Below are 9,271 nucleotides of genomic sequence, written 5' to 3'. Positions count from 1 at the left end.
CCCTTTTATTATCGAAACAAAAAAATCAAATATTTGGGAATAAATCTAACAAAAGAGGTAAAGGACCTATACAAAGAAAACTATAAAACACTGTTAAAAGAAATAGAAGAAGACACAAAGAAATGGAAAGACATCCCCTGCTCATGGATTGGAAGAATATAAACATTATTAAAATGGCCATCCTACCAAAAGCAATATACAGATTCAATGATGCTATTCCAATCAAAATCTCAATGTCATTCTTCAAAAAGAAATAGAACAATTATTGATGAAATTCATATGGAATCACCAAAAACCCGAATAGCCAAAGCTCTCCTGAAAAAAAAAGAAGGAATGGAGGCATCACACTCCAGACTTCAAACTATACTACCAAAGCCATAATCATCAAAACTGCATGGTATTGGAACAAGAACAGACATACAGACCAATGGATCGAATAGAAAATCCAGAAATAAACCCACAGATTTATGGTCAACTAATCTTTGACAAAGGAGCAAAGACTATGCATTGGAGCAAAGAAAATTTGTTCAATAAATGGTGCTGGGAAAACTGGGTCGCTACATGCAAAAGAATGAAGCTTGACCACTACCTCACACCATACACAAAAATCAACTCAAAATGGATTAAAGAACTAGACATAAGACCTGAAACCATAAAATACATAGAAGGAAATATAGGCGAAACACTACGGGATTGCACATCAAAGACATCTTTACAGACACATCACCCAAAGCAGTGATAGTGAAGAGAAAGATAAAACAGCTGGGACTACATCAAATTAAAGAGCTTCTGCACAGCAAAAGAGACAATAACAAAAACAAAGAGAAACCCCACCAACTGGGAGAACATTTTTGCACCCAACACTAATGATAAAGGACTGATCACAAAAATCTGCAAAGAGCTGATGAGACTCAGCAACAACAAAGAAAATAATCCAGTCAAAAAATGGGCAGAAGAGCTAAAAAGAAACTTCTCTGAAGAGGAAATGCAAATGGCCAACAGACATATGAAAAAATGTTCAACATCACTTGTAATCAGGGAAATGCAAATCAAAACTACCATGAGATACCATCTCACACCAGTGAGAATGGCACATATTAAAAAAACTAGCAACAACAAATGTTGGCGAGGATGTGGAGAAAAAGGAACTCTTGTGCACTGTTGGTGGGAGTGCAAACTGGTCCAACCACTATGGAGAGCTGTGTGGAGATTTCTGGACCTACTAAACATAGAGCTTCCATATGATTCAGCAATTCCACTCCTAGGTATTTACCCAAAGGACACAGAAACATCAATTCCAAAGAGCACCTGCACTCCTATGTTTATAGCAGCACTGTTTACAATAGCTAAGCTTTGGAAACAACCCAAATGCCCAATAATAGATGACTGGATCAAGAAGATGTGGTACATATATACCATGGAATATTACTCAGCATTCAAAAAAGATAAACACATGCAATTTGCAGCAACATGGATGGCACTGGAAGGGATCATGCTCAGCGAAATAAGCCAAAAAGAAAAAGAAAAATACCGGATGGTCTCACTCATAGCAGGATCTCTAGAAAATTAAATAAGGGACCAGGAAAATGAATATAAGAAAGTGAAAATCAAAATCAACAAAAACTATGAACCAGAGACACTTTTTGGGGGGTGGGGGCGGGAGGGGAAGGATTGGGGTCAGAATGGGGCGTTTGCAATTGTATGGGGGAATATAAAAATAAAATTTAATATTTAAAAAAAAAAAATAAAAAAAAAAAAAATAAAAGAAACATCAGAAGAATTAATTTACTAAATTAAACTTAATTCATATCTTAGTAATGTTTAAAATTCTCCCTTTGATTATAGTAGTAATTTAAGGGTCCCTTGAAATTAATACTAATAGGATTCCCCAAAATTGTATGTAGTGAATGACTCTGTATTAGGAAAGTTGTACAGAAGTAAAATACAACTTTATGAAAAAAAAAAAAAAAAAAAAGATAAACTCATGCCATTCACGGCAACGTGGATGGAGCTAGAAGGAATTATGCTCAGTGAAATAAGCAGGAAGGAAAAAAAAATATCAGATGGTTTCACTTATAGCAGGAATATAGGGGAACCAAATAAGACATCAGTGTAAAAAATAATAACAGTACAAAACACAACAAAGCAAAAACAGACAATTATAAAACCTACTGATATTTTTGCACTGAGTGTCTTACCTTTTCCTAAGGCCCTAGAGAGACTGGGTAAATTACTATAGAAGCTTGAAATTAATAACATGTATTAATTGACTTCCAGGATCTTGGTTTGTGCTTTTCCTCCTTTTTTTCTAAGTATGGTGCTAGGATATAATTCTTTTCTGGCATACTTACTCAACCTCACTTCTTTGACTGGTAATTTTCACTTCAAAAACATCAGAGTTTTCCCACTCGTCTAAAACTAGAAAATTTGTAACCTGTGTTTCAGAGACTTTGAAATATAAACTCCATCCTGCTGTAAGAGCAACATGAAAATGGATTGATCACAGTTTGAAAAATGGTCTAAACTGACATAATCTCTACCCAGAAATACATTTGATTCAGCTATCCCACTGATATTATAAGTTATTAAAAAAAAGAAGTGTTTCTGACTGTGGAGTAAGAATGTATCTCATTCCCCACTTCCTTCCATTTCTGAAGACTTCTCAGAAATGTAAATGCAGAGAGGGAGCCTAATAAATGTGCTCCCTTGGTGAGAGAGAAGGAAAAGTTCAGCAGTAAATAACTCAGTGAGTTCATTGTAAATTCTTAAAACCTCTCTTCCAGCAGCATATTCTTTCAAATGTAAACTCAAAGCAAAAAAAAAATCAAAACAAAAAAGCTCATCTCAGGTTTGTCTTTTATGACAACAGTGTGGGAGGATTAATAAATGTTATGAGATTTCCTGCAGAATAAAGGTACTTTTCAAAGTGAATAAAAGTAATTTTAGTAGATACAGATACCATTTTCATCAATATAAATTTTGAATTTCTCCTAAGGTGAGTAAACAAGAAAGGAGGAGACAACCCACGTTAGTAGATAGTTGTTTTCCTATAGTACACCCCAAGGTGAATAGCAGTTCATGGTTTTAGTTTTCAGTATGGGGTACAGTATACCTTATCCAGCTCCAGTGTCATTTCTGCTGTCTTCTGCCTTCTAACCAAGTTGATGCTTGAAAAATAAATATTAAATAAATTTAATATTTTTAATTTGTAGTTGGAAAAGCTTTAATCTGCATATATTCTATACATAAGTTTTTGAGGTGTATAACATAGAGAAGTTTGCCGAAGTTCTGGTCCACATAATAGTTATCTCTGTGCCCTGGGATCCTTGCATCAATGTTCCTGTCTCCACTGATCTTCTGTTCTCCTGATATAGCCTACTTGTTGATTTATGTGCTTTAGGTCTGTGGTCTCAGATGAAGACCCTTAGAGCTCTTCACAATTTAGTGTCATTACAACCCACCTAGTTGTCAAAAAGTACAAATTTCTAGTTATAAGATAAATGAGTACTGGAATGTAATGTACAACATAATAACTATAGTTAATACTACTGTATAGTGTATTTGTAAGTTGTTGAGATAGTAAATCATAAGAGTTCTCATTTCAAGGAAAAATTGTTTTCTTTTTCTTTTTTTTCCCCAGAAAGATGGATGTTAACTAAACTTACTATGATTGTTGTTTCACAATACATGTTAGTCAAGTCACTACGCTGTGTACCTTAAACTTACACAGTTCTGTATGTTAATTGTATCTTGATAACACTGAGAAGAAATTCACCTGAGATTCTTCCTGGCAACATAGGATTTTTTCTTGCCCATTTGGGATGCCCCTGCAGGTTTCTTGTAATTGTCTCCATCCTCCCTTTCACAATATTTACTAACATGTACCATTAAAATTTATGTAGTTTCGGGTCTCCTCAGTGGCACAGCAGATTGAGCACAACACTGTGAAGCTGTCCGCAGCCTCTATAGTGCAGGTTCGATTCCCGGCCAGGGAGCTACCCACATGGCACGGCAGACCTCTCCTGACTCGCCCACTGCTCCCCTCAGCAGTGTATTTCAGTCAGTCTGCCTGTTCTGTTCCCTACTCTGTCTCTGGTGAGTCCTCTCACCCTCCACACCTCTGGCCTGTACCCCAGTTCTTGTATGCATAAATAAATAAATCTTTAAAAAAAATAAAAAATAAAAAAGTGCCTTTCTTTTGTAATGGTTTAATGGAAAGATAGTGTGTTCAAAAAAACAGTGCACACACACAAACATTCCATCTGTTTTTCCTAATCCCCAGAGCTTGAGAACATAGTAGATTACATGAAAAAGGAAACTAGAGGTTGCCTTTGGAATGAATGCTGTTAATCAGATGAACTTGAGATCAGAAGATTATCCCAGATTATCTGGTTGGGTCTGAAATAATCATAAAATTCCTTAAAAATGAATGAGGAAGTCAGACGACTGTTTTCCAATTCAGAGAATGATGTGATGACAAAAGCAGAAGTCAGAATGTTGCAGTTGCTGATTTGAAAATGACAGGAGAGAACAGGAATCAAGGAATGCAATGGGCCTCTAGAAGTTGAATAAGGAAGGGAAAGAGAATCTCCCCTAGAGACTCCAAAAGGAATGCAATTTGGCTGACATGTTGACTTTAGTTCAGTAAGATGCACTTCTGATTTATGTGTTGTTTGAAGCCACTAATTTGTGGCAATTTGTTACAGCAGCAATAGGTAACCAGTGCATCTGGGGAAGAATAGAAAGTTCAAGAGCCAAGAGTGAAGAGAATATTAGTACTCTTCACATACCTACACCCTTTGATAATATCCCAGACGAAGAACTGGCTTTTTCATTTCACTTGATCCTATAGGTCTTTGAAAGAGTGGTATAGGGTGTTTTCCAGTTATGCTCATAGATCATTTGATGTGTTTTGCCAGGTTGGAGTTCAGAAACCCACCAATAATGATGCCAATGGACATTTTGACTGCTCTTGAGAGTTTACTAGGTCTCTCATGAAAACTGTTGGGAAATGGAGCTTGTTAATTAGGGAGAATAAAGTGCTACACATCTCCATCCCCACCTAGTGACTCCACTTCAAGTGACACTAGCAACACAAGAGAAACATCTTGACATCACAAGGAAGTCAGGTAAGTAACTTGATTATAGTGTTGTGACTCAGTTTTATCAACTGCTTAAGACTTCAAATCCAACAGGTTTTAAAAGTGAAAGGAACATGAATACCAATGTAATATGCTTCTCATTTCTTTTTGATAAAAAGGTTTTGTAAAATAGGTAGGTTTTATCTAATTGCAAAAAAATGAAATTAATACCTCATATTAGCTTTTCTAAAATAAGTTTAATGTTCAATCATACTTCACAGTATCTTACCTGATAGATTTTAGACAAATGGAAATGTAAAAGAAAGTATAAGAACATTGATTTTTCCTGACTGTTGATTTGTATGAAAAACATGCCAGTGAATGTTCCGGACTGGCAGATTTAGGGACTGCAGCTTTTATTTCGTCTTTGACTACACAGAAAAGACAATCTCATCTCAGCAACTTTTGATTCTGTTTCTGAACCAGGAGCCTGCTGTAGATTGATCCTAAATCCTTGCCTCAGAGCCATGCTCTCAAGTAGTCTTCCTTTGGGATTACAGGAACTAACAAATGGTTATTTTCACAAGCTGCCAGTCTGCAACAGGATCATAATGGAAAAAGTGACTCTAAAGCTGTCTCCTCGTATCCCACAGTATGAGACCCTGGCTCCATACAGTGCCCACCCAGACTAACTTAAGCAATTTACTGGACAGAGAGTAGAGTTTTTCACACAAAATCAAAGGAAGAGCTGCAGAAACTCATGCAACTCCTGAGAATTTCAACAATTGGAACCATAAACCTGACTTCATCAATGCACTTGATTGATGATTCACAACTCAGTGAATGATTCACAACTCAGGACTAAGAGGATGAAAAAAACCCTCTTCCCTATTGGCTCTATTTTAGAACGTCCCGGATCCCCTCCCCTCTCATTTAGGGCACATGTTTAGCCTGGATCAATCATAGGTCCAGAGAGATTGGAGGCTAAGATTGTCTCAGACTGTGTCATGTGACCACCCCATGATCAGGATGTTCTGGGTATTTTACAAAAATAAATGGAGGGCAAGTTTGTTGATTAGACTTTAGGATTCTCCCAATGAAGTGACTACAATGGCTACGTAAATACATGACGAAAACCATGTTACATGTGTTGCTAAGATGTCAAGAAAGTGTAGAAACTACAGAAACCAAAAACAAACTAAAAGAAGGAATCCTGAAGAGTGTTTTGTCTGAGAATTTTCCCAAGCCTTGTGATCTAGAGCGTCAAGGTTTGTCTTCAAATAATTGCAAAAAGTGTAGGAAACAGGGATTGCAGGAATCTAGGCTGGCAGCATGAAAGCTGTTATCATCCTCAAAAGGATGAGGAGGAGAAAATATTATCAGATTCTGAGATGAGAGAGAATCATAGAACATAATCCAGCTTGAGAGAAGCAAGGATCTTTTTTTTTTTTTTAGAGATTTATTTATCATGCATACAAGACCTGAGGTATAGGCCAGAGGTGTGGGGGAAGGGGAAAGGTTTCACCAGAAACAGAGTGGGAAAAAGAACAGGCGGAGCTACTGAAATACACTGCTGAGGGGAGCGGAGGGCAAGACAGGAGAGGGTCTGCTGTGTCACATGGGTCCCTCACTGGCCAGGGATCGAACTCATGCTGCAGTGGCTGCGGATGGCTTCATGGTGCTGTGGGCCTATGTGCTCATGCCACCAGGGAGGCCCAGAAGCAAGAATCTTAATTGCAGAACACAGCCCTTGGAAGAAAGAATCCAAGTGAAGGATTAGCTCAACCTCTCTCCTTCTCTGATCTCCTGCTCGATTTTGGTCAAATCTTACTGCAGCCAGAGGCATGAGAACCCTGTTGAAGTAATCCATACGGATTAATCACCTAGGCCAGAATAAAAGGTGGATCTGTAGAAGTAAAGAGAAGACATTTACCACACTTACATACTAAATGGTCTGTGTCTTTTACCTCACTGCCCCCACCTTCACAACTGCCAGAATGAGCTTTCAAAAAAAAATTCATTTCCTAAAACCCATCAGGTCTTCCCATGTCATTTAAGAGTTCCATCATGAATAATCTTCCATACCTTGTTCTCTCAACATAATTTGGACTCTACCCATCTCCTCAATTCATCTAGCTAGCTTCACTTTTTCCCTTACTGTCTTTACAGCTTTGTCTACCTTTTAGAAATCTCTTCCTTGAATTATGTGTCTAGGTTCTTTATAGTCAATTCTCACCATAAATGTCATCTCCTCAGAGAAATCTTCCATAACCACCCAATTACAATCCTTGGTTATTTCCTAAATAACATTATATAATGCACGGTTAGGTTGTTTACCTATTCGTCTATTTGCTTATGGTCCCCGCCTCGCCTACTAAATCATAAAATCCATTAAGAGGACTTTCTCGCCTCATTTACCATTTTATCACTAGTCGAAAGCATGGTACTGAGCACAAATTAAGTGCTCAGAAGTTATTTGTTGAATGGTTGAATAGTTCCTCGTCAAAAGAATTGTCTTCAGCATCTTATGTGTCAGCTACTTACTAATGTGACAGACTTCCAATAGATGCTCTGTCAACATGGTGGTACTGATATTAAGTAGTCATCTGTTTAAAGCTGACTGAGACTCTCTAAAGATCTTAGCACTGTAGATATCCTCAAAGACAGGAAAAATATACTACAGTTCAACAGGGAGTTGAAGAGGAGACTGTCTGAACAAACAATACCTCTGCTTGGGTTTTAAAGAATAAGTAGAAACATAAACTAAGGTACAGTAATATTCAGTGAACTTCCTAAGAATAGAAGAGACAAAAGAATATTTGCAGATTTGGAATATCTGCTGTTGAGAACATGCAAATTGTGTATTTTTTTATTATTCTAAAAACCTAGCTCCACACAAAACACTATCCCAGTGTCAACAAAGGGCTCTTTCTGTCCCAAACAAGCCTGTGTATGTAGCAAACCAATCCTACAGGTGAGGCAGTAAAAGACAGAATGTAAGAGTTTTAAACTTAGAGTTATGACTTAAGAAGTCAAAATGAGAAGTCTAAAATGAGAGAAGTAGTGAAGTAAGAATTGATGGGTTTTAATGACTGATGGTGAGATATAAGGAAGAAGGAGTAGTGTAAGTTATTTGCAAAGTTTTGACCCTGGTTGAACACAACAATAGTTGTACTCACCATTGAAGAAGTCTCCGGGGGATTGGAATGGATGATGACACTTATGGTTAAGTTCAGCTGAGGTGAGTAGGATATCGAAATGCAGTTCCACTAAGTGGTTTGAGTTTTGACTGAAATTCAGAAGTGTTGAAAGCTGGGGATGTGGACTTGGAAGCCATTTGTATAGGGTAAGATCCTGCCAATATTAAAATTATGATCTGAGGACAGATTCTAACTTCCGAGAAGCCACAGATACTGTAGACACTCAAGAAAATTATTCTTTATGTTTTGTTCTCTCAAGAGAGAGAAGAATAGGCAGAGTATAGTCCACAATGAGTACTGTTCCTTAGAAATCACAATAAATACAACTGTCAGTGTATATAATATGGAAAAACAGGCCTATTCTTATTTGTGTTTGTGTTCCCTATGCCTTGCACACAGTAGCGACTCCCCCAATGCTTGTTGAGTACATTAAAATGTAAACTAGCTTTTAAAATAGGGCCTCCCCTGGTGGCACAGTGGTTGAGCGCTGGGCTGAGAAGCTGCCCATAGCCTCTGTAGCGCCTGCTCTATCCCCAGCCACCAGCGAGGGTCCCACATGGTGCGCAGGCCTCTCCTGCCACGCCCACAGCCCCCCTCAGCAGTGTATTTCATCAGTCTGCCTGTTCTGTTCCCTGCTCTGGCTCTGGTAAATTTTCTTACCCTCCTGCACTTCTTACTATATCCAGTGCTTATATAAATAAATAAATAAATCTAAAAAAAAAAAAGATAATAAATATACATAAACTCTAAGCATTGGGAAAGGTTTACAATGCTCAGTTTTTACCCTAAGTAACTTTTGTTGAGAGTAGAGTAAAACATCCACAGAAATTAGAAAAATTCTGTTTGTTGTTTCTGGGTTTTGTTTTTTAATGAAAGGAATGAAAGAGATCAAACTTCTTCCTTCCTTTTGCACCTTACTTAATCATAAGTAACAGGTGTTGCCCCCCCCAAAAAAAAATCAGCCTTGAATCATTGTTATCACTAATCTTC

This window comes from Talpa occidentalis, unplaced genomic scaffold, assembly GCF_014898055.3.
Source record: "Talpa occidentalis isolate TD23 unplaced genomic scaffold, MPIMG_talOcc4v2.1 talOcc4.13, whole genome shotgun sequence".
In the NCBI taxonomy this organism is placed as follows: domain Eukaryota; kingdom Metazoa; phylum Chordata; class Mammalia; order Eulipotyphla; family Talpidae; genus Talpa; species Talpa occidentalis.
The sequence above is the reverse complement of the archived record's forward strand: the minus strand, read 5'-3'. Positions refer to the sequence as shown.